General features: G+C 37.0%; 1 protein-coding gene across 4 annotated transcripts in view; it reads left to right on the forward strand.

The window, feature by feature from the left end:
- The window catches only part of LRRC4C (leucine rich repeat containing 4C), a 1,220,402-nt gene that overhangs the window by 570,298 nt on the left and 626,297 nt on the right, over positions 1-23,807 (forward strand). The gene's annotated exons all lie outside the window — the stretch shown is intronic.

Here is a 23,807-nt window from a genome sequence, read left to right on the forward strand (position 1 = left end):
GATGTAGATATCCAGTACATATCAATAGAGATGAAATTTTTTCCATAGTCATTCATTCTGTAGTCTGTGTAAAACAGCCTATGTCAGTTTTTAGCTTTCTTGGTTAGCAGTAGTCTCCCTACCTCTCTCTCATGCGCACGCACAAACACAAAACCATTCATACACATTTCAATCATTGTTTCCAGAAAGTCAATATATACACATTTATTTGGTTTATATATTTTTTAAACATTATTATTTGAAAGACAAATAATCATTTAAAATTGTTATATTTTGCGGGCACCTGGGTGCTTCAGTCAGTTTAGCTTCCAAATCTCGATTTCACTTCAGGTCATGATCTCAGGCCCCTGGGATCAAACCCTGTGGCTGGTTCCTGCTCAGCAGGGGATCTTCTTTCACTCTCTCTTCCTCCCTCTCCCTCCACTCCTCCCCCTGCTTGTGCTCTCTCTCTCAAATAAATAAATAAACAAATCTTTTTTAAAAATTGTTTTATTTTCAGGAACTATAAAGGATTATGCAATTTATAACTTTGCTGATCAGTATGAAAGCCAACACTCATATGTGGCCATTGAATGCCTCAAATGAGGCTGTCCAATTTAGGATGTCCTGTAGGATAGATGTATTCCAGAACTCAAAGTTCTAAAAAAAAAAAAAAAAAGCTTAGTGATATTTTTACATTGGTTTTTCTGTTGATAATATTTTAGACAGTTTTGCCTAAATAAAATACATTAAAAGTAATTTCATCTGTTTCTTATCAATATTAGTACTTGAAAATTTAGAATTGTATACACATCTCCCATTGTATTTTCATTAAGCAGCCCTGGTTTAGAACCTTCAATATATCTGTACATAATTCCCATTCTGCTAATAATGCCCAACAGAGACTTTATCTGAGAAGAGAAGTCAAAGAAAAATTCTGAGCCTGAGACTGGTAAATTTCCTTTACAGTGAATTTAGATAAGTATCAAGCCAAGATCTGCTATGCCTTTCTAAATATCATCTGATGTTATAACCACACCCATGAAGTGAGTTTTACACAGCTTTAATTGAAATAAAAAGGTCAATAGAATTTTAAAGATTAATGGTATATGTTAACATTTTATAAGGATACAAAATATGCCAAAGTCTATGAAGCCTTCACATACTTATGTTGAATTACATGTTATCACAATCATAGCCAAAATGTACTACCTCAAAATATGTTCAAAATATGTTCACATGATCTTAACATAAGTAATTATAGATAGTTCCTTTTTTCTGTGTGATAATTGTTCTATGTCCTATGTACTCCCTCTTTTTTGTATTTAAATCAAATTTAATTTTTGTTTTAACATTTTCAATATTTTGGATAAGGCTTTAGCAATAGTTTATAAATTAGAAATGTACCCAATCAAAAAATAGTTTTTCTTTCAATATATTGTGCCAGAAGTAAAAAATAAAAAATTATGGATGAGGAAACAGAAGAACCAGGTTCCAACATTAGTTTTTACTAATATGCCTTCTGATTTATCAGAGTGGTCTTGATTGTTAACTGATATTGTAGTAGGTATCCTCAGGCTCCTCCCAATTCTGTCCATGATTTTGGGATCCTAACTGTGGTATTTCTTAACAAAACACAGTGGTTCTGTGTTCTTCTGATTTATGGTAATAACTGTTATATCTCCAGTGCCTGGCATATTAGAAGTATTTTTAAATTTGTTTAGTTTTAATGCCTAAGCAGGAATACTACAGCAATTCTAGATACTAACATGTTACTTTTGGTATTTGAAATTTATATTTTTAATAATTTAAAATCTCTACTTATATACAGTTGACCCTTAAACAACATGGATTTGAATGGCATATGGGTCTACTACATTGGATTTTTTTCAATAAATAGAGTACAGTGCTATAAATGTATTTTCTTCTTCTTGATTTTCTTCATAACATTTTCTTTTCACCAGCTTAGTTTATTGTCAGAATATGGTGTGTAATATGTACATAAAACAAAATATGTGTTAATCGACTATTTATGTTATCAATAAGGCTTCTGGTCAGTAGTGGGCTATCAATAGTTAAACTTTTGGGGAGTCAAAAGTTATACATGGATTTTTGACTGCACAGCAGTCAGTGTCCCTAACACCCATGTTGTTCAATGGTCAATTGTTTTTATGACTATAGAATTTTAGTTATACACAGTTTATAATTTTAATATTAATTTCTATATTTTATCATGAATTTAAGGTTTAAAATCAAATTACGTATTGTTATTTTATTCTAATGAAAAGAACTCTTTCAACCTGTATGTCCTGGAGATGAGGGGCAGGAAGACAGCTGCACCAGATATGTCAGCTTGGGGAACTGTGGGTCTATTTCAAAACCTCACCTAATGCCTTACTTGGTAATAAGGGTTAGATTACAATAATATAATAATAGATTATTTTATTCTTTTACTGTTCTATTAGAAGATTATGAGTTTCAGGACACCTGGGTGGCTCAGTGGATTAAGCCTCTGCTTTCAGCTCAGGTCATGATCTGAGGGTCCTGGGATCAAGTCCTGTATCGGGCTCTCTGCTCGGCAGGGAGACTGCTTCCTCCTCTCTCTCTGCCTGCCTCTCTGCCTACTTGTGATCTGACAAATAAATAAAATGTTTTTAAAAATGAGATTCAGTTTTACCTTTTATGCATTTATCAGAAGCAGAAATAATATATTTTTTAAAAGATTTATTTTAGAGAGTGAGAGAGCATGGTGGGAGGGGCAGAGGAAGAGAGAGAGAGAGACACTCAAGTAGACTCCATCCTGAGCACAGACCCAGATACATGACTCCATCTCAGGGCCTGAGATCACAACCTGACCTGAACCCAAGAGTCGGTTGCTTAACTGAATGCACCACCCAGGTGCCCCAGACAACAGAAATAATATTATAAATAAATATTCATTTTCACACTTAGATGTTAGTACTTAGAACCCAAGAAAAAGTCACTGTGTGTCGATATAAGATTCCAGATGCAAGCTTCTTGGGTCACGCATTCCTCAGGCATGCTGCCCATTGCCTAGGATGGGGTATCTGACCTCTCAAGAGCCACCAGACAAGAGAATCAGTATTTAAGTTTCCACGAACAGAGTGACATGAAAATACCATTTGTGGCAATATTGGTGATAGCAACAAGTTTCTTTTGATGCTTCAGTACAGACACCGTAATCCATTTCTCAACAGCCACTTCACTGCAGCCGATAAATTGACATCAACCATGATAATTTCATCCTCTTTGCCCTAGACTGGTTCAGGGGTTTTGGGGTATTAGGGAAAGATATGTCCCATTCTTGGGACCCATGTGAATTTAGTCATGTCACTGAGAATAGTTAAGTCGCTATTGATGACTAGCTTACAAAGCAAGATGAATCAGCCTTGTCTTATGCCCTCCATAGGGCATAAGAATTTATTTTCTCACAGTTACGGAGGCTGGAAGTCTAAAAGTAAGGTGCTGGCATTAGTGGTTTCTCCTGGGAGCTCTCTTCCTGATTTGCCAACTTCTGCCTTCTGTCTGTGTCCTTACTTGGCTGAAAATGAGCTGGAGTGAGCTCTGTAATCTCTTCTTGTAAGGACACTAATCTCATCTTGGGGTCTTGCCCCATGACTTTATCTAAAACTACTCACCGCTTCAAAGCCTTATTTCTAAATCCTTTCTTATTGAGGGTTAGGGCTTCAATATATGAATTTTGAGGGAACACATTCAGTCCGTAGGATGCCTCATATCTTGTACATTAATATGAAGGGTGAAGGGATACTCTTGTATCACTCTGTTTCTGAATATGCCTGAGTAAGAGTCCTTCATATGTGAGTTATCATATCTCCCTTTTATTTTGTGCCAATTTGATTTGTATCTTCTCATTTTCCTCTCCTCTCCTCTCTCCCTCTTCCTCTCCTTTCTCCTCTCCTTTCTCCTCTTCCTTCCTTCCTTCCTTCCTTCCTTCCATCCTTCCTTCCCTCCTTCCTTCCCTCCTTCCTCTTTCTCAGTCAAATGCTTACTAGTGAACTCAGTGTATGATCTCATTAACACTAGACGGCTACCATGCACAATTGGCCCTGGGCACTGACTCTTGATTCAGTGTGAGCAATTTCTCATCCAAGAAAACTTGGAACAGTGATAGGAGAGGGGAAATCTGCCCTTGGCAGGACTTCAGATATCAGGGACAGTCAGGAGTTGATGGCTTTCACTGAAGCTTTGTTGGGCATCTAAAGCAAGTATGGGGACACAATGAGATACCAGCTGGTATCACATGTATCAACAGAGCAATGGAAGGTTGGAAAAAAAAAAAAACTCTACGTAGCTGTCCCTAACATTTTTGACGCATTATTTTATATTCATTCACATTCAAATTCATTACTGAATACATATACTTGTCTTTCCATGAAAAGCTACTTTCAGTCTAACAAAAGCATGTAGGCCATTTTCTCTCTTAATACTCAAGTCACATTGTAGTTCTAAATAGCCTGTTCTTGTTTTCATACCTTAAGACCCCTAAACTTGCAATTTATTCTGCTGTTTGTCTTTCTGGCAAACACCTGTTCATCCCTTAGGACCTTGCTCAAGCTGTTACTTCTGTCCAGTCTTCTTTGAATTAGGCTTGACCCACACATTTCCAGAGGCAATAATAGTTAATTTTCAGTGTTTTTAAGTCATTTGTGGGTACCCCTTAAAAGCATCTTACTGTGCCTGTATTATTAGTTTATCTGTATGTCTAATTGTAATATGGAATGATATCTTGAGCATAGAGATTACGCTATTTTTGTTTTTTTAGAGCCCAGCACCCAACACAGAGGTTAATAGATCTTGGGCTCAGTAACAATGTATGTTTTTCAATTATATGAAGAATGGTTAATGATTTGACAGCTGCATCAATAGCCAGAATGGGCTTCTTTAAATTTATCTTTCTATAGCATACATCTGAATTTGGGCAATATTGTTTCAAATGGACTTAGTCTTGGCAGAATGAATATTCTTTGGATTTTTTACACAGTCTTCCAGAATGCTTGGTGTTAAATATCATCCAACAAAGTAATTTGAACAGCTTTTAGCTATATTCAGGAACAAATCTGCAGCAATAGTCTTTGAGTTTTTGTATTGCCAACGAAATTACTAATATTTCTAAGCAACTCTGTAACCGTATGTTGCTCTGCAAAAGCATTCCAGAATGTTTCTGGTCTACAGTTCTAGGGGCTGCAAACCTTTCCATCTCTGAAACAAGAATAAGAATTGATCCAGAGTTTCAATTTGCTTTATGGTTGTCTGTCCATACTATTTAAATATTGGTATGACTTGATGATCTGAAGGAGTTTTCAAAACTACCTCTTCATTTGTTTCTCCACCCTCAAATCACAGTGATGCCCAAGTATGTTCTGTGTGTTGTACTGCTTTTCATTTCATTTTCTGTTGAAACCAATATTTCCACCAAAGCAGAATTCAGGTACCTTGTTTATGATGACATAATCGTTTCTACAGAAACCAATTATGATGTAAACAGGACTGAGACTTCACATAGGAGAATGAATGGCAGGAAGTATTGAATTCCAATCAAGACTTTTTGTCTGTGCATTATTATATTTAGAAACCGGGTTGTGGCCAGAAAAAAAATTAAAAATGTGTTGAGTAAAAAATGACTTATGTGTTAGAAAATAAATAGTTTTAATAACTATTCTGGTATAGTTTTGTAAATATTGAGATTTATGGGGTAGGTAGTTTTGGTGGCAGACAGTGTGGATAATAGGAAGAATGGAGGCTTTGTCTTCCTAAGACTTTCAGTAATATTTCACAAGTATAGTTTTAAGACCGATTGTCTATTCTAAACCATTAATTTTACTGATGAAGAAATGCAACCCTGGAGGGTATAGATAACTTGCTGTGGGCTACATAAGTAGGTAGCGGCAGAGCCAAAATAGGAACTAAGCTTTTTTTTTTTTTAATTTCTTATAAACATATACTGTATTTTTATCCCCAGGGGTACAAGTCTGTGAATCGCCAGGTTTACACACTTCACAACACTCACCATAGCACATACCCTCCCCAATGTCCATAACCCCCCTTCCCCTCTCCCAACCCCACCTCCCCCCCAACCCCACCTCCCCCCAGCAACCCTCAGTTTGTTTTGTGAAATTAAGAGTCACTTATGGTTTGTCGGAACTAAGCTTTTTATGGATTTTTTTTCTATCAGCAATTTTCTAAGTTTAAAATATGGCAGCATTCATTTACATATTTTTTTTCCTGATCCAAACCATTTAATGCTAAAAACCTGAACATTTACATTCAGCACAAAGCTGAAAAATATAAATCTGAGATTAAAGCACAGTTCAAAACTTCACATTTTTAAAATATATATGAGAAATTTGTTCATATAACGTAGCAATGCATGTTTCCATTAGCCTAGAGACTTTCGAACATTCTTCACGTTAGCAAACTCGAACATATTCTTCAAAGAAATTAGGAAAAGAGCTATGATAGTCTTTCGCATTATATAGCTACATCATTGTAGTGAAGTTCACTTATTTTCACTCCATTAGGAAAAATAATTTAAATGACTTAATTCATATGGTCAAATCAAGAAAATGATGTTCTATATGTGTGTGTGTGTATATATATATATTATATATATATTTGTGGATACTATCTATAGTTACATAGCACATATTTGATCCTTTTTTTAAAGAGGATATGTGTTTGTATGTTTGTGTGTATATACACAAAATAAACATACACATGAAAGTTTTTTCAAGTGTAATTTTGACTATACGTAATTTTTGTCTTAGGCACTGCTTTTAGGAGCATTTATCAATTAAAGGATTCTGTGAATCTGCTATACTGATGGACTTGTAAATTCTGGGGGTCTCTAAAAAGGGAATGTGATGCTTTCTATCTTTGATGAGTGCCAGTACATCTTCCCTGGAAAAGGTCATGCCTCTTTATCAGAGAGGTGATCTGTCTCATTTTACTTAATCCTTCATATACGGTACATGCTTTACTCATTCGATAATGAAATGTGAAAACCTATAGAGTATGTTCTCTGGAATTGGGATAATTAATAATGTGATATTTAATGACATGTACTCACACGTGTACACACACATATATGTCATTGTACCAAAACCAGAAAAAAGCGAAGAAGAAAGAAGAGGAGGAGGAAGAGAAGGAGGAGGAGGAGAAAGAAAAATCCAGGTAGCTAATATTTCCAGTCTAAAATGTCCTCAGATTGGGCACCTGGGTAGCTCAGTGGGTTAAGCCTCTGCCTTTGGCTCAGGTCATGATCTCAGGGTCCTGGGATTGAGTCCCACATTGGGCTCTCTGCTTGGCAGGGAGCTTGCTTCCTCCTCTCTCTCTCTCTGCCTGCCTCTCTGCCTACTTGTGATCTTGCTTTATCAAATAAATAAATAAAATCTTTTAAAAAATAAAATAAAATGTCCTCAGATTATTTATCAACATTCTTTATAGTATGAATTCTCCATTCTGTCTGGGGAACCATGCACTGGAATTTACATGTAGATTTGTATTTTTAACTGTATTATGCAGATTTTACTAGTAGTAGTTTTTCGTTAACCTTAAAGAATCCACGTATGTCTATCTAGAAGATGATTACAAAGATTTTTAATCTTTGCCTCTGGCTTCAGGCTCAAGAAGAACTTCCCATTTTCCTCTTTATTCTTGCGCGTATATATACACCTTGTAAGAATTTCACAGGTATGTGTAATAATGGACAACAGTCGCTGTCTGGGACCTCTGAACATGTCACTGCTTTTGCTGCAAGGGCCTTCGGCCTCCTTAGGGAACATAAATTAGTACAGGCCCACTGTTTTGCTATCCAAGATGAAAAAGAAAATGCATTCATTAGCCTAAAATGGATTAAAGCAACTAGTCTCCCAGACATGCTTAATTGAATATTCAAATTCCTGCAGCCTGTAAACACTTGTATTATAGCCGAACTGGGTTTTTGCGGGGCTTCAGTAGGTCCATGCTTTTAAGATATTGCTTTTAAGTCCATCAAGAGATGTTGATTTTATTGCATACATTATTACAGATTGTGTTCTTAGTGAACTATCTCTGAATGACTAAATTATCTAAAGACATTACATAAATTTTTACGAAAATAGAGCTTTAAAGAGAGTATCAGTCTTTAGATCTCATGAAAGATTTTTTTCTGCCATAGTTTACTGTGCGTGTGTGGTTTGTTTGTTTGTTTTTTATTTTGTTTTTTAAGATTTTATTGATTTGTCAGAGAAAGAGAGAGCACAAGCAAGGGGAACAGCAGGCTGAGGGAGTGGAAGAAGCAGGCTCCCCACTGAACTGGGAGTCTGATGCAGGGCTCCATCCTAGGACCCTGGGACCATGACCTGAGCCAAAGGCAGACACTTAACCAACTGAGCCATCTAGGTGCCCCACTGTCTTTTGTTTTTAGTAAAGGAAGATTAAACCTTCTTGAGGCTCTTGTTCTCTGTCCATACAGGAATATTTTAGCTAATGGGTTGAAATCCTCCAAGTTCAAATGTCCTGAACCTAAGCCAGCGCCTAAAAGTCTATGAGAATATATGGGAACATTTAAAATATAGGACAATTCGAGTTGTCATGTCTCTGTTCTTCCAATTAGTATGAAAAGCAGTCCAGAGGTTAATAATCATCTCAAATATAGAAACCACTGGAAATAAGCTTGATGTGGGACGTTCCAGTCTTTTTAATGTCTCATTTCAGCTGGTCTGTTCAATACCATTGGACTTGTTTACCATTTGACTGATATATTTTAGATGTTTTAAAAGTAAAAGACCTGATTTTTCTATGTGGGTGTGAGTGATATTTTGCAATTTTTTAAAAGAGGGGGCATCTGGCACATAGCCTTGGGCAGAATCTCTCTCATTGCAACTTTGTGTTTCTGCCCATTATCCTCCTGCTTCAAAAGTAAGGGCCGCTCATCAGAACTCTATTCACAGTAATTGGTGAAATCTTTTTGGAATCCTTCAGGCTGTATAAATGTCAAATGTTGCTGTTACTGCCATTATTAATGGGGCTTTGGGTAGAGAGGGAGGAAAAAGGAATAGCTTGCCTGTATTAACATGCATTGACTACATATTGACTGCAAAGAAGAATTGTATCTGTAGGAAGAAAGTTCAGTTTCCATGATTTAGCAAACCACCGAGAGATAGCAAACTGGCTAAATAGAAAGGAATGATTTGCTCTTTAACAAGCAGTTCATTCTACCTGGGAGGGAAAATCACTCTCCCCTTTATCAGTCTGGTCCTGGTTTTGTGCCTGTGGATACTGTAAGTGAGGGAATGCCATACAGATAGAAGTCCTCATAAACCCAGCAATTTTCTTATTTTATTCTCCTGTATCCATTGAATATATGTGAGGCCCAAAGAATTTAGAAAAAGAAAGAAAAATGGAGCTACAAGAAGTGAAAGAAAAAAAAAAGTGCTGTTTTAAATTTTTAAATTCTTTTTCTTGCAAACATACACACCAGGACAAACAAAGCAAACCTGTGCAATTGGTTTCTTTCATTCCAGAAATCTTTTTGCTTTTCCTGGCTCCTTGGCCTCCATTCACAGGTGCCAGTGCTGAGTGGACTCTGGCAGACTATCACAGGGACAAGATGTGTCTTGCATCAGGAGGGAAAGGAAATACTCCTCTGTATTGATCTACTCTTCTTTAAAAGAAATAGAGGTGGGAAAAATGAAGGCCAGGTGAAAGCCATCTACGTGTGGTCACATACATTTCAGCTTTTGTGCGCTTGAGGACGAGTGTACATTACACCGAATAGCACTAAATATTATTATTTTTAATGATTTATTTGAGAGAGAGCGAGCAAGCATGTGTGTTCTCATGATTGAGAGCTGATGGCGGGGTGGGGGGAGGAACAGAGGTGGAGGGAAATGGACACTCTCGAGCAGGTTCTGTGTTCAGCGCAGAGCCTGAGGCAGGGCTGATCCCAGGACCTCGAGATCATAACCTGAGCTGAAATCAAGAGTCTGTCGCTCAACTAGCTGAGCCACTCAGGCGCCCCATGAATAGCACTAATTATTTGAAGTGACTTTTACCTTATTATTATGGCCAGTGAATGATTGAGTTCTTGCTGTGCATGCCAAGTTGTGTTTCAGATAGGAGAGAGTGAGTTTAGATGTCCGCTTGAGATGGCAGAATGTAATTTGACAGGGAGAAGGGAAATGGGCATATATTAATCATCCATGAAATAGAGACAGGCTTTTTTTTTTCTTTCTGAGTGATATTTCCATTTATTTATTTTCCCGTTTGGCTAAGCACAGACTCTGTGGGTAATTCTAAAGAAACTGAATCTGGGCAGTCTCCTTTAAGAGATGAAGAGATGGAGGATTCTTTTTCGATTGCATATGAATCATCTGAATCTCGGTGACTTGGCATAGTGAGAGCCATTGTGGGTTTTTTTTTGTTTTTTGTTTTCTTCTTCTTAATTTTTTTTTATTTTTATAAACATATAATGTATTTTTATCCCCAGGGGTACAGGTCTGTGAATTGCCAGGTTTACACATTTCTCAGCACTCGTCATAGCACATACCCTCCCCAATGGCCATAACCCAACCCCCCTCTGCCGGCCCCCCTCCCCCCAGCAACCCTCAGTTTGTTTTGTGAGATTAAGAGTCACTTATGGTTTGTCTCCCTCCCAATCCCATCTTGTTTCATTTATTCTTTTGAGCCATTGTTTTAATAAAAGGGCATCTTAATCTGAGTGTTCTAAGAAACTACTGGGCAAATGAAGAATTTAGTTAACTTCTCTAAGTCTCATTTTTCTCTGTATATCAAAAGGAAATTTTAAATCGAACTGAGTTTGTATTAAGAGTAAGTGATCTGGGGGCGCCTGGGTGGCTCAGTGGGTTAAGTCTCTGCCTTCAGCTCAGGTCATGATCTCAGGGTCCTGGGATCGAGCCCCGCATCAGGCTCTCTGCTTAGCAGGAAGCCTGCTTCCCCCTCTCTCTCTGCCTGCCTCTCTGCCTACTTGTGATCACTCTCTCTCTGTCAAATAAATAAATAAAATCTTAAAAAAAAAAAAAGTAAGTGATCTGGACATTGCATGTTAATGAAAATTAAAAAAAAAAAAAAAGAGTAAGTGACCTGGTATATGGGGAAGAGCCTACAGAATGTCTAGTCCTAGCAGGTACCAGATAAATATCAGTTTTTCTCTCTCACAACCTGAAATGCCATTATCTTCTCTGTAATAGCCCCTTACAAACAAAGACCAACTCACCGTAAAAGAGCAGTGACCTGATCAAGCAGTGGGGCAATAGGGGGTGGCAACATTTATATTAGTACCTATGCTATGGGAACTTTACTAGTTCTCTGTGGCCCAGCATACGATACTATGGGCAACTGAGTGGATAGATAGTGTTAACAAGAAATAGTGAATTCAATTCAAGTTCTGACTGGGAGCAGTAGACTCTGGGTCTTCACCCATGGAGACATGTCGACATTTCTAATAATGTAATATTTTGACTGGCAGTCCCATTTAGAAATATGTATTAGATATTTCGATTAAGAAGACTATTAGCATGATGAATGATGCCTCAAACATTCATGAATTTAGATGAGTACCAATAGAATAGTTAGAAAAACAAAACTTGGTTGGAGTGAATATTTCAATGTGGAGATTTTTAGTAGTGAAAAGATGAATCCAGAGATTTGGGATGATAGATTTTTGCAAGTTGCCTTATCTTGCTGCCTATTTTACATATGAAATAAAGTCTGTTTGTGGAGTAATCAGGGGAACCTTTCTACTTTAATTTTCAATTTTCATTCTCAATTTCATTAGTTTTCATTTTATTCTGTTTTTAATTTTTAATTTTATACAAAACTATGCATTTTTAATAGCTTTATTGAAATATAATGCCATAAATTTCATAAATTGGAAATGTACAGGATTATGATTTTAAATAAAATTATAGAGCTGTAAAACAATTACCAAATTCTAGTTTTAATATATATATCTGTTATCCCCCCTAAGTTTCCCTTATGCCTTTTGAATTTATTCTCCACTCCCACCCTCAACCCTGGGCAAACACCGATCTGTGCTATGTCTATAAACTTGCCTTTTCTGTGCATTTCAATATAAATAGATTCATACACTATGTAGTATTTTGCATCCAGTTTTCTTTTACTTTTACTGTAATATTTTTGAAATCCATCCCTGTTTTGGTACACTATCAGTGGTTCATTCCATTCTGTTGCTCAATGGTTTTTCATTTATGGTTATACCACATTTTATTTATCAGTTTTGCAGGAGATAGGCTTTGGATTGTTTCTAGTTTTGGCTATTTTCAATGCTGCTGCTGTGACTTTGGGGTAGCTTTTTTTGTATGAACTCATGTTTTCATTTCTTTTGGATGGATTCTTAAGAGTGGAGTTGCAGGTCACATATTTGGTTTATATTTAACACTGTAAGTGGTGGACTATTTTGTAAGGCGTTGTTACCATCTGCATTCCTTTCAGCAATGCATGAGGATTCCAGTTTCTCCATATCCTTATCAACACTTGCTATTATCTGTCTATTTTGTTAGAAGATATGCTGTGATATTTTCTGTGGCTTAATTCCCAGTTCCCTAATGACTAAATATGTTGAGAATCTTTTTAAAATTTGCCTATTAGCTTTTGACATATCTTCTTTAGTAAAATGTCTATTCAAGCCCTTTGCCAATTTTTAAATAGTTCATTTTCTTATTATTGAGTTATAACTTTTTAATTCAAATCCCTTATCAGATATATAATTATGAAAATACATATCCCACTATCTTGCTTGTCTTTTTGTTTTCTGACTGGTCTCATTTGAATGACAAGTTTAACTCTTTTAGAAAATTAAAACCTGCTTTCTAATCTAGTGTGTAGCCTATCGATTCAGATCTGTCTTTAATAATAATAATTACAATAGATTTTTAAGTCATCATTCCAAACATGAAATCTCAATATGAAATAATGGAATTAAAAAGAAAGAGTCTAGAATATTTGTCTTTGAAAAGTTAATTTAAAAAATGTCTTTGTATTTTTTAGAGTTAATCCTTTATTTTGTTTTTTTTTCCTGTCATAGAACTTGAATGAGAGTAAGATGAAGGAGTTAAGCTAATTCTTAATAATGGCAATAATAATGATAATAGTGTTTAACATTATTAAGCATCTGACAGTTAAAAAAAACTAAACTGTTACATAGCTGAACTTGATTTAATCAGTAACTTAGTACAGCAAGATAGAATATATCAAGTAAGATTTGTTGAGTACCTACTAACACACTGAGTCAAGCATTTTGTACATAAGGGTGGTAAGAAAATACTTTGCATCCCAGGACCTCATAATCCTTAGGGAGAATAGTACAATCAGTTATAGCTCAGTGAATTAAATGCCACGAGAGAGGTTTTCATAGCTGTTATGGAAATAACACAGGGAGGTCATCCTAACCTTGATTTCTTAAACAAGGTACCAAGATATAACCTACCCAAGGAAGATGGGTGAAAAAGGTAAACTAATGAGAAAAGTAATATTTGCTTTGCATTTCCTGTAAGTTAGTGGTTGATAAGGTACTTTATGTAGATATTTCCATAGTCTTAAGGAAAGCAAACAACAAAATCCTGAGGCCCATGTGGCATAATTAACTTGGCTGAGTTCCTGACATGAGCACATGTGTGTACAAAGATTTACAGACAATATGCACTATGTTATTAGAAGGGCAGGGAAGTAAAGACTAGAGCCAATTATAAGGATGTTATGAATATTGTTATAATAAAAGTGAGGAAAGTTGAAGGCCTGACTTAAGACACTAGCCAGGGGAATAGAGAGAAGGATACAGTTCTAAGTATTTTAGAACAAGCATTGGCAAAAGTTGGAGAGTTAGACTGAATTTGCAGTATAAGATAAAGATAAGAGTCAATAAGAATTCTCAGGTTTCTGACTTGGACACATTAGTGGATGGTACTGTCATCCACTAAGCAAAAGAGTATAGGAGAAGGAGCAGAATTTGGTGGACATGAATGAATGATATCAGGGGCCAGGGACTAGAAACTAGAGCTCCTCAATAAAACACTAAAGATCTTACTAAAATATGCAATCCTTGGGGTGCCTGGGTGGCTCAGTGGGTTGGACCGCTGCCTTCGGCTCGGGTCGTGATCTCGGGGTCCTGGGATCGAGTCCCACATAGGGCTCTCTGCTCTCTGCTTGGCAGGGAGCCTGCTTCCCTCTCTCTCTGCCTGCCTCTCTGCCTACTTGTGATATCTCTCTCTCTCACTGTCAAATAAATAAATAAAATCTTTAAAAAAAAATGCAATCCTTGCATCAAAGTGTACTTCTACGAAGATCAATAGATTGAGTCCTGCCAAAATAACCCTACAGACACAGTGCATCATATCTATCAGTCATTGAGATCCAGGTATCCTCATGAGTTGGAAGGATCTAAAAAATCATTCTCAGCTTTCCTTATATTAAAGAACCAGTCATTAGAGAATCATAGTCTCAGAAAGTCTTTTTCCTCCCCCCTTATTTCATTAGTGCAAGAAAGAGTAATTGAGGAGAGGGATATTTCAGAGAGCTGCCACCTGGATTTCTCTTCAGTTAGACAAATATTGTGTCAGTTTCAGTCTAGTATAGACACACTGGCAGGCAAGTTTTCTGAATGAGGCAGAAACTTGATCAGGTTGGCTGTTCTAGCTCTTGATCGTCATTTATTATACCACTACAATTTATCTTAGAACAGAGACAGCTGTCATTATGCTAGTCTTGGATTAAGCTAACTGTTGAAGACAAGGCTCAGAAGGAAAAAGAATCAGTAGCCTATCAGGTTCTGCATTTTTGTCCACCCAGTATTCCCTGCCTTTTTAAAATAGATGTTATCACGAAGGAACCATGAGTATTCTACCTACTTGTGGAGAAACATTTAAAGATCTTCACAATCACCTCTGGATACAATGTATTTTGTAGTAAGTTTGCTGATGAAAAAATGTCAGATTGCCCTATGGAAACTAGTTCTGATGGACTTCATAACTAAATCATTTCAAAGTTGTGTCCTAACCCCAGAAATCTCCCAGGTTTTGGCAATTAAATGGTCTTCTAGAACTTACCTTAACAATGAAAATTTCATATCACTAGATAATTGTCCATAAACCCTTTTCTATCCATGAGTCTGATGCTAACGATGACAACTCTGCATATGAATGTGGCTGAAAAACAGTAACAATTTTAGTAGCATGTGCATTATAAATGAATCAGGATGAGGATCAAGTGGCTACCATTTTGAACTCTGGACTTGCAGGCAACTAACACGCCCCTCTCAGATGGAAAAAAAAGGCAAAAATTTCAGAATATTGTATACGGCCTCCTAATATCCATTGCAACTCTGTGACAAGAGAGGACATCTGGTTTTGGTATTCACATTTGCTCTGGGGTAACTTCTGCTGTGTTTGCTGCTCTCTGATCTCAACGAAAAGCTGGGAGTGAAATCCAGGCAATCTGTTGGCACACAGATGCAGAGTGATTGTAATATTCTTGCTTTTACATTCTGGTTTATCCTGGTTGCCTCTAGTGGCCCAGAGATAAAGATCTGCCATTTTCATCCCCCAAAGAAGCAGATGAGAGTCAATATGTGTAAAACTTTTAAAGTGACAGCAAGCCTCAACTTTGATCTCTTTGAGCTTTACTTCCTGCATCACCAGATGGGCCCAAGTCTCTCATCTAGTCCAAGTGGGCTACTCCTTTCTCTTTGTAACAGGAGGTCAGAAAAGGTCCTCTTAGATTTTTATTTTCACTGTTACACACTTTATGAAAATGCATTACGTAGTTTTGACTACTTATGTAGAAAGCAGCTCTATTCTAATAAGGAAGATATTTAGTTATTAGTTTCACTGCTAGGAAGTAAAAATGTAGGTCATTTCTCTATTAGAACATACATAATCAAATAGCACTGATAAAAGTGTTGCCTTTATAATAAGCTCTTTTTCTTGATGTTTATTTGACAACCAGTTGGACCAGAGTTAAAGAGGAAGGTGCAGGTCAACCGGCGCACTGAGCTGATGACATTCCCACAGAAATTGACAGAACAGTAGCAACAGGAGTCAATTCTAATGAGATTGTCATTGCTTGGGAAGGACATGGGCTATAAATGATCAGCTCTGGGAAGGAGAGGCAAAAAGGAAGCTACAGAGAATTATGGGTGACAGAATATGCCCCCTACACCTCATGGAGAGCCATCAGGGCTCTTCTAGATCATTGACCCAAAAGATAATCAGAATTAAGCATATATCAAGAAATATTAGGGAAGTAGGGTCAGAGAGAAGGGCATGCAGTGTAATATAAGACAAAAGGAGTTGTGCTATGGATTCCAAAGTTCACTGGGATGACCTGGGCAGTTAGATCATATCCTAACATGATATCCTAACCATACAAGTTGACTAATCTTTATATGAGATGATGAACTTTGGGATCTTGAGAGAATGCTTTGAGAAATTTTATGGCATTTTTAAGTTCAAATGATCTATTTCAAGAGGTTTGCATGAAAAAATGCAGTGTTTGTGTGAGGAGGATATAATATGATATGCTGTATTAAATATATGTTATATATAATGCATATGTCCTTCCTGCCTTTCCAGAATTTATAGGTGGCTTCTACACTTTGTGTTTTCTTTCTTGTTTCATTTCCTTCTCTTTATTTTAACCCAAACATTTTGCAGAGAATAAGTTCCCCATATGTATTGCAAACAAATAAATAATTGAAAGCTTCTCTTGCTCTTTGGTACCTTAATCTTTGAATATCCTAGTTTTGGCTATTGTAGTTTCCCATTATACACAGAACCTGCTTTTATGACAAGTGAAAATTAAATTGTGTGCTGGGATATTTGCCATTGGAATCTTATTCTTCCTATAGAGTACTTATCACCTATACATTTTTGTGATTTAGATCATAGAATAAAGATATTTATTTTTTCCCCCATCTGGATGCTCTGGAACCAGCTTTTTTTAATGTTAAATTACTTGATATGGTTTTTTATTATGTTAGTCACCATACAGTGCATCATTAGTTTTTGATGTAGTGTTCTATTATTCATTGTTTGCATATAACACCCAGTACTCCATGCAGTCCATGCCCTCTTTAATACCCATTACTGGGGGGACACATCCCCCACCCGCCTCCCTGCCAAAATCATCAGTTTTTTTAAAGCATGAAAAATCTCACAGCACTTTAAAATAGAGAACCAAATGCAATGGTTATATTGAAAATGGAGGTTTTTTTGCTGAAGTCTCATTCATAAGATATTATAATTATTATTTTACTATGATTACTAATTTTATAGCTGCTACTTATTAAGCACTCAACTATTAGTATTTTCAAAAAATGTATGTAACTATTTCCATACTATGAATGAAAAGACTTTGAATAAGAGAGTTTAAGTCAGAGTCCTAACTTACACAACTAGTAAAGTTTGTGAATCCTGAACAGAAATCTGTTTATATGTGATTTAAAAACCCAAGCATTTTCCACTACATTCAATTGCTACAAATTAGAATTAATAATGGAAGTGAGCATCTTTTCCACTACATTTGACAGTTACTGAATTTAATAACCTTTGGGAAGTCATAATATAAGCTAACAAAAAATACAAACAATTATACATTAAACCAGGCAACATGTAAAGTGCAATAGTAAGAGAAAGGATGATAAGTAAAATAAGAGAGAAAAGGTATATGGAGGTTTGAATTAAATGAGGTCTCATTAATAATTATTGTTGCATTCTGAAGGAGCCATAGCTTTTACACTGGCTTCTGTATATTTGATCTCCTTGGTGTCCTAGCAAAGTGGTCATTGTCCTCCCGATCTTACACACAAGGCCAAGGAACCCAAGGGTGAAACCCAATATGGCCATTGATATATTATTATTGTTATTATTATTAAGACTTTATTTATTTATTCATCAGAGAGAGCACAAGCAGGGGGAGTGGCAGGCAGAGGGAGAAGCAGTCTCCTCGCTGAGTAAGGAACCCAATGTGGGACTCCATCCTAGAACCCTGGGATCATGACCTGAGCCAAAGGCAGCCACTTAACCAACTGAGCCACCCAGGCATCCCATCATTGATATATTAATTCAAAACATATTTGATAGCTTCCATATGATAATGCACTATACTAGGCTCTGAGGAAATGCCTGTCACTAGGATAATCAAGGTTCCTGACCTCAAGAAACTTACATTCTTGTAAGAGAGGACAGTTCAACAGTTTTTTAATATAATGAGCATGACCACTTGAAAAATAAAAATATGTGTAAGGATATAGGGAAATCATTTAGGCAGCTATGGTGGCAATCCAAACAAACCATGATGGTGACTTGGGACTGGTGACTTAGGGTTGCAGTAGAATTGAAGAGAGTTGCGCGGTATATTTTTGGAAACATAACACAAATACATGTCAATTGATAGGGGGTAGGGATGAGGGAAGTGGGAGAATGAAGAATTAATTGTAAGTGTTTGATGTAAGACACCAGATAGGTATTGGTGCCATTTACTGAGATGAAGAAGGCAAGGGAAACAGCGGATTGCAGAAATGAAAAGTAAGAACCAGGAATTCTGTTGGGATGTACTTATTTTGAAATGCTTATTAGATATCCAATGGAAAATGCTATGTTTAATAAATGAGTCTAAGCTCACTAGAGAAATCAGGGCTGGGGATAGAAATTTGGGAATCACATTAGCATATAGATATTATTTAAAACCATGGGACAAACTGAGATCATCTTGGGAGAGAGGGTGGATAAAGAACTGATGAGGACCCGGCACCAACACCGGATTGCTCCCACACTCACAGCTCAAAGAGAGAAGGAGCGAACAAAGGAGACTGAGAGAGTGCTGTTGAAAACAATGGGAAATCCATACTGACAGAGTGGAGAGAAGAAAGTATTTCTACAAGGAGAGTATTTACCTATGTGAATTGCCACCAAAAGGTCAAAGAAGATGAGGCAGATAAGTGCATATTGGATTAGCCCGCACCAAGGTCACTGGCAACCTGGACAACTGTGATTGTAGTGGACTAGTTGAAATGAAAATCAGTGCTGAGTCTGGTAGGGAATAAAGAGGAGGTGAGAAAATGGAAGTGATGAATAGGGACAAAATTTTCAGAGAGGTTTGCTGTAAAGGGAAACAAATAGATGGAACAGTAGCTGGAAAGGATATGGGTTGAAGGATGAGTTGTTTCAATCTTTGTCGTGAGCAGTCTTATGACTTCAAACCATTATTTGTGTTTTAATCTCTTACAATCCTGAAGGTCATAAAAGTTTGCAAAAAAAGTGTGGCATTCTTATGTTAGGCAGAATATATTCCTATGTTAGTTGGGAACATATCTCAACAAATTGAAGAATGGCCACCATTTACTGGTGTCACACATTTTGTAAGATGACATGCCAGAACCTAGAGATAGGGAGGTAAATACATTAATTTATTCAAAATGTAAAGTTTAATGAGCACCTACTATATATTAGTTACTATCCTAGGTGCTGGAGTTTAAATAGTAAAATAAACAAGCAGAAAATGCTCCTTTCTTTATGGTGCTATTATTTTAATGGGGAAGAGGGACACATACAGTAAATTAATAACTGAATAAAATAATTTATAGCAAAGAGTGCTATGAAGAAAAATACAGCAAGTAAAGGATATAAGTAGGACTGGAGGATGGGGAGATATAATAAAAGTCTTAAAAGTTATAGACAAGGGGGGGGTGGAGCTAGTGGTTACTGGCCATGCATTTTAATGAGACTAGTCAGGATGGTCCCAAGAATTTTCCAACTCTGATCAGTTGAGCAGGGGAAAGTGCAGGGAGGTCAGAGAATATCCCTTTCTCCGTAGCAGCTCAGAAAAGAGGAAAAGAAAGCATAAACAGTAAAACAAAAATTAGAGAATGTGTGCTCATTGCTACAATCAAATTACAGTAGATGCAGTGGGAGTTCAGGATTGAGAGCAAGAACTCCTGCTGATTTGGGTCATGGATAAGGGAAGATTATACAAAGAAAGATGCTCAAGACAGTAATAAGTAGGTAAGGATGGGAAACACATTCCTTTTGTTTTTTTCCTTTTTAAATTTATTTGTTTTAGGGAGAGCAGAGGGGAGGGGCAGAGGGAGAAGAAAAGAGAGTCCCAAGCTTACTCTGCACTAAGTGAGGAGCCCTAGGCAGGGCTTAGTCTTATGCCCCTGAGACTGACCTGAGCTGAAACCAAGCCTGTTACTTAACCGACTGAGCCACACAGGTGCCTCAGGGAACACATATTTCTGAAGGTGCTGGTAAGAGTCTCCATCTCATAATTTTTACTATAATTTTTATTAAAATCAAGATAGACCAGGAATCTGGAGTTGCCTGAATCATGACATATAAACACATTGTATAATAATCTTATAATGTAAAATATTATGATATAGTATAACATACAGCATGCTATACAATATAACTTACAGTTTTATTACTTTTATTACTCTCATTTAATAGACCATGACTTAGTGAGCACTGTGTTGAGTTTTCATTAATTACAGCCTCTTATTCTCACCAGTTGGCACAACAGCTGCTATTCTTCCCATTTTATAAGAAAACTAACATAGTTGTTATTAAGTTACTTTACCATGAACCTAGAACTAGTTATTCGCAGAAATGGGATTTTGACCCAGATGTGCCTGATGCTTGTGTTCCTCCAGATCTTCAAAAACAGTGCCACTCATGGTGTTGGAGGCTGCTTGCACCTAGACAGAGTCAGGAGCAAAGGTTGTTATTGGTACCCTTGAATGTTGTATCCAGCAATATGATAATTTCTAAATTACAGTTCTCCCTAAGGTCCTATACAAACAGGATATCATTTTGTGTTTCCTGCCTTATGCTGGTCTCAAAGTTGAGACTGGGATATTGAATCACTGTGAACTTGTGATTCTGTGTCTGACAAGCAGATTCAAAAGTAGCCATAAAACTTGGGTCAGAGACCTGCCGTGCTTACTGGTTCAAGAGTATTTATGACTTCAGAAAACAGATCGGTTTGCTCTTCAGAAGAGATTTTAATTGTGTTACAGAAAGGGATGGCACAGTTTCCAAGGCTTCTGTCCTGTCAGAGAGAGCTAAGGAGTGCACAACTTATTTGTTCCTTACACAACAAGGTCAATGATAGAGTTCTCTCTTAGAGTCAATCCCATCAATACTGAGAGGGTTACGAGAAGATGAATAAACAAATGGCATGCTTGAAGTTTATTTTGTCCTTCTGTCTTAAAAGATAGATTTATGATCACAGGATTTGGGGTGATGATAAAAACCAGGAGGTGAGAGGCATCCCTTGTAACTTGTCATGGAACAAGTAGCATCGGCCGGTTACAGTGTGAAAATGAAATGTCCCCGTGTCTTCCAGACCTCTGGAAATGTATCTTTGACCATCTGTGAAATTGATTCCTGTGACAACTCATCCCTATTTTGGAGAAAGTTGTGTGGGGGTGTGGGAAGTGGTTGTTGAACAAAGTTGAGAGAGGTTCCCAGAAAGTTCACTGGGCATTTTTAGAATTTTTATTAACATATAATGTATTATTTGCCCCAGGGGTGCAGGTCTGTGAATCATTAGGCTTACACATTTCATAGCACTCACCATAACACATACCACCCCCAATGTCCATAAACCAACCACCTATCCCTACCCCTCCCATCCCCCAGCAACTCCCAGTTTGTTTTGTGAGATTAAGAGTCTCTGATGGTTTGTCTCCCTCCTGATCCCATATTATTTCATTTTTTTACTTCCCTACCCCCCCAAAACCCCCAACCACGCCTCTCAAATTCCTCTTATCAGAGAGAGCATATGATAATTGTCTTTCTCTGATTGACCTATTTCGCTCAGCATAATACACTCTAGTTCCATCCATTTCATTGCAAATGACAAGATTTCATTTCTTTTGATGGCTGCATCATATCCCATTGTATATATATACACCATTTTTCTTTATCCATTCATCTGTTGATGGACATCTAGGTTCTTTCCATAGTTTGGCTATTGTGGACATTGCTGCTATAAACATTCAGGTGCACATGCCCCTTCAGATTACTACATTTGTATCTTTAGGGTAAATATGCAGTAGTGCAATTGCTGGGTCATAGGGTAGCTCTATTTTAAATTTTTGAGGAACCTCCATGCTGTTTATCACAGTGGCAGCACCAGCTTGCATTCCCACCAACAGTGTAGGAGGGTTCCTCTTTATCCACATCCTCACTAACATCTGTCGTTTCCAGACTTATTAATTTTAGCCTTCTGACTGGTGTGAGGTGGCATCTTATCATGGTTTTAATTTGTATTTCCCTGATGCTGAGTGATGTGGGGCACTTTTTCATGTGTCTATTGGACATCTGGATGTCTTCTTTGCAGGAACGTCTGTTCATGTCTTCTGCTCATTTCTTGATTAGATTATTTGTTCTTTGGGTGTTGAATTTGATAAGTTCTTTATAGATTTTGAATGCTAGCCCTATATCTGATATGTCACCTGCAAATATCTTCTCCCATTTTGTCAGTTGTCTTTTGGTTTTGTTGATTGTTTCCTTTGCTGTGGAAAAGCTTTTGATTTTGATGAAGTTCCAATAGTTCATTTTGCCCTTGATTAACTTGCCTTTGGTGATGCTTCTAGGAAGAAGTTGCTGAGGCTGAGATCAAAGAGGTTGCTGCCTATGCTTTCCTCAAGGATTTTGATGGATTCCTTTCTCACATTGACATCTTTCATCCATTTGGAGTCGATTTTTGTGTATGTTGTAAGGAAATGGTCCAGTTTCATTTTTCTGCATGTGGTTCTCCAGTTTTCCCAGCACCATTTGTTGAAGAGACTGTCTTTTTTCCACTGGACATTCTTTCCTGCTTTGTCAAAGATTAGTTGACCATAGAGTTGAGGGTCTATTTCTGGCTATCTATTCTGTTCCATTGATCTAGATGTCTTTTTTTGTGCCAGTACTGTGCTGTCTTGATGATGACAGCTTTGTAATAGAGCTTGAAGTCTGGAATTGTGATGTCACCAACTTTGGCTTTCTTTTTCAACATTCCTCTGGCTATTCGAGGTCTTTTCTGGTTCCATATAAATTTTAGGATCATTTGTTCCATTTCTTTGAAAAAATTGATGGTATTTTGTAAGGGATTATGTTATATGTGTAGATTGCTTTAGGTAGCATAGACATTTTCACAATATTTGTTCTTCCAAGCCATGAGCATGGAACTTTTTTCCATTTCTCTGTGTCTTCCTCAATTTCTTTCATGAGTACTTTATACTTTTCTGAGTACAGATTCTTTGCCCTCTTTGGTTAGGTTTATTCCTAGGTATCTTATGGTTTTCTTTCCATTTCTATTTTTTGGAACAGTTTCAGGAGAATAGGTATTAATTCTTCTTTAAATGTTTGGTAGAATTCCCCTGGGAAGCTGTCTGGCCCTGGACTCTTGTTTGTTGGGAGATTTTTTGATGACTGCTTCAGTCCTTACTGATTATGGGTTTGGTCAGGTTTTTTGTTTCTTTGTGATTCCATTTTGGTAGTTTATATGTCTCTAGGAATGCATCCATTTCTTCCAGATTGTCAAATCTGCTGGCGTATAGTTGCTCATAATATGTTCTTATAATTGTTTGTATTTCTTCAGTGTTGGTTGTAATTCCTCCTCTTTCATTCATGGATTCATGAATTTATTAATTTGGGTCCTTTCTCATTTCTCATTCTTTTTTGATACATCTGGCCCAGGGTTTATCAATCTTATTAATTCTTTCAGAGAACCAGCTCCTAGTTTCGTTGATTTGTTCTACTGTTCTTTTGGTTTCTATTTCA

Source organism: Meles meles, chromosome 8, assembly GCF_922984935.1.
Source record: "Meles meles chromosome 8, mMelMel3.1 paternal haplotype, whole genome shotgun sequence".
In the NCBI taxonomy this organism is placed as follows: domain Eukaryota; kingdom Metazoa; phylum Chordata; class Mammalia; order Carnivora; family Mustelidae; genus Meles; species Meles meles.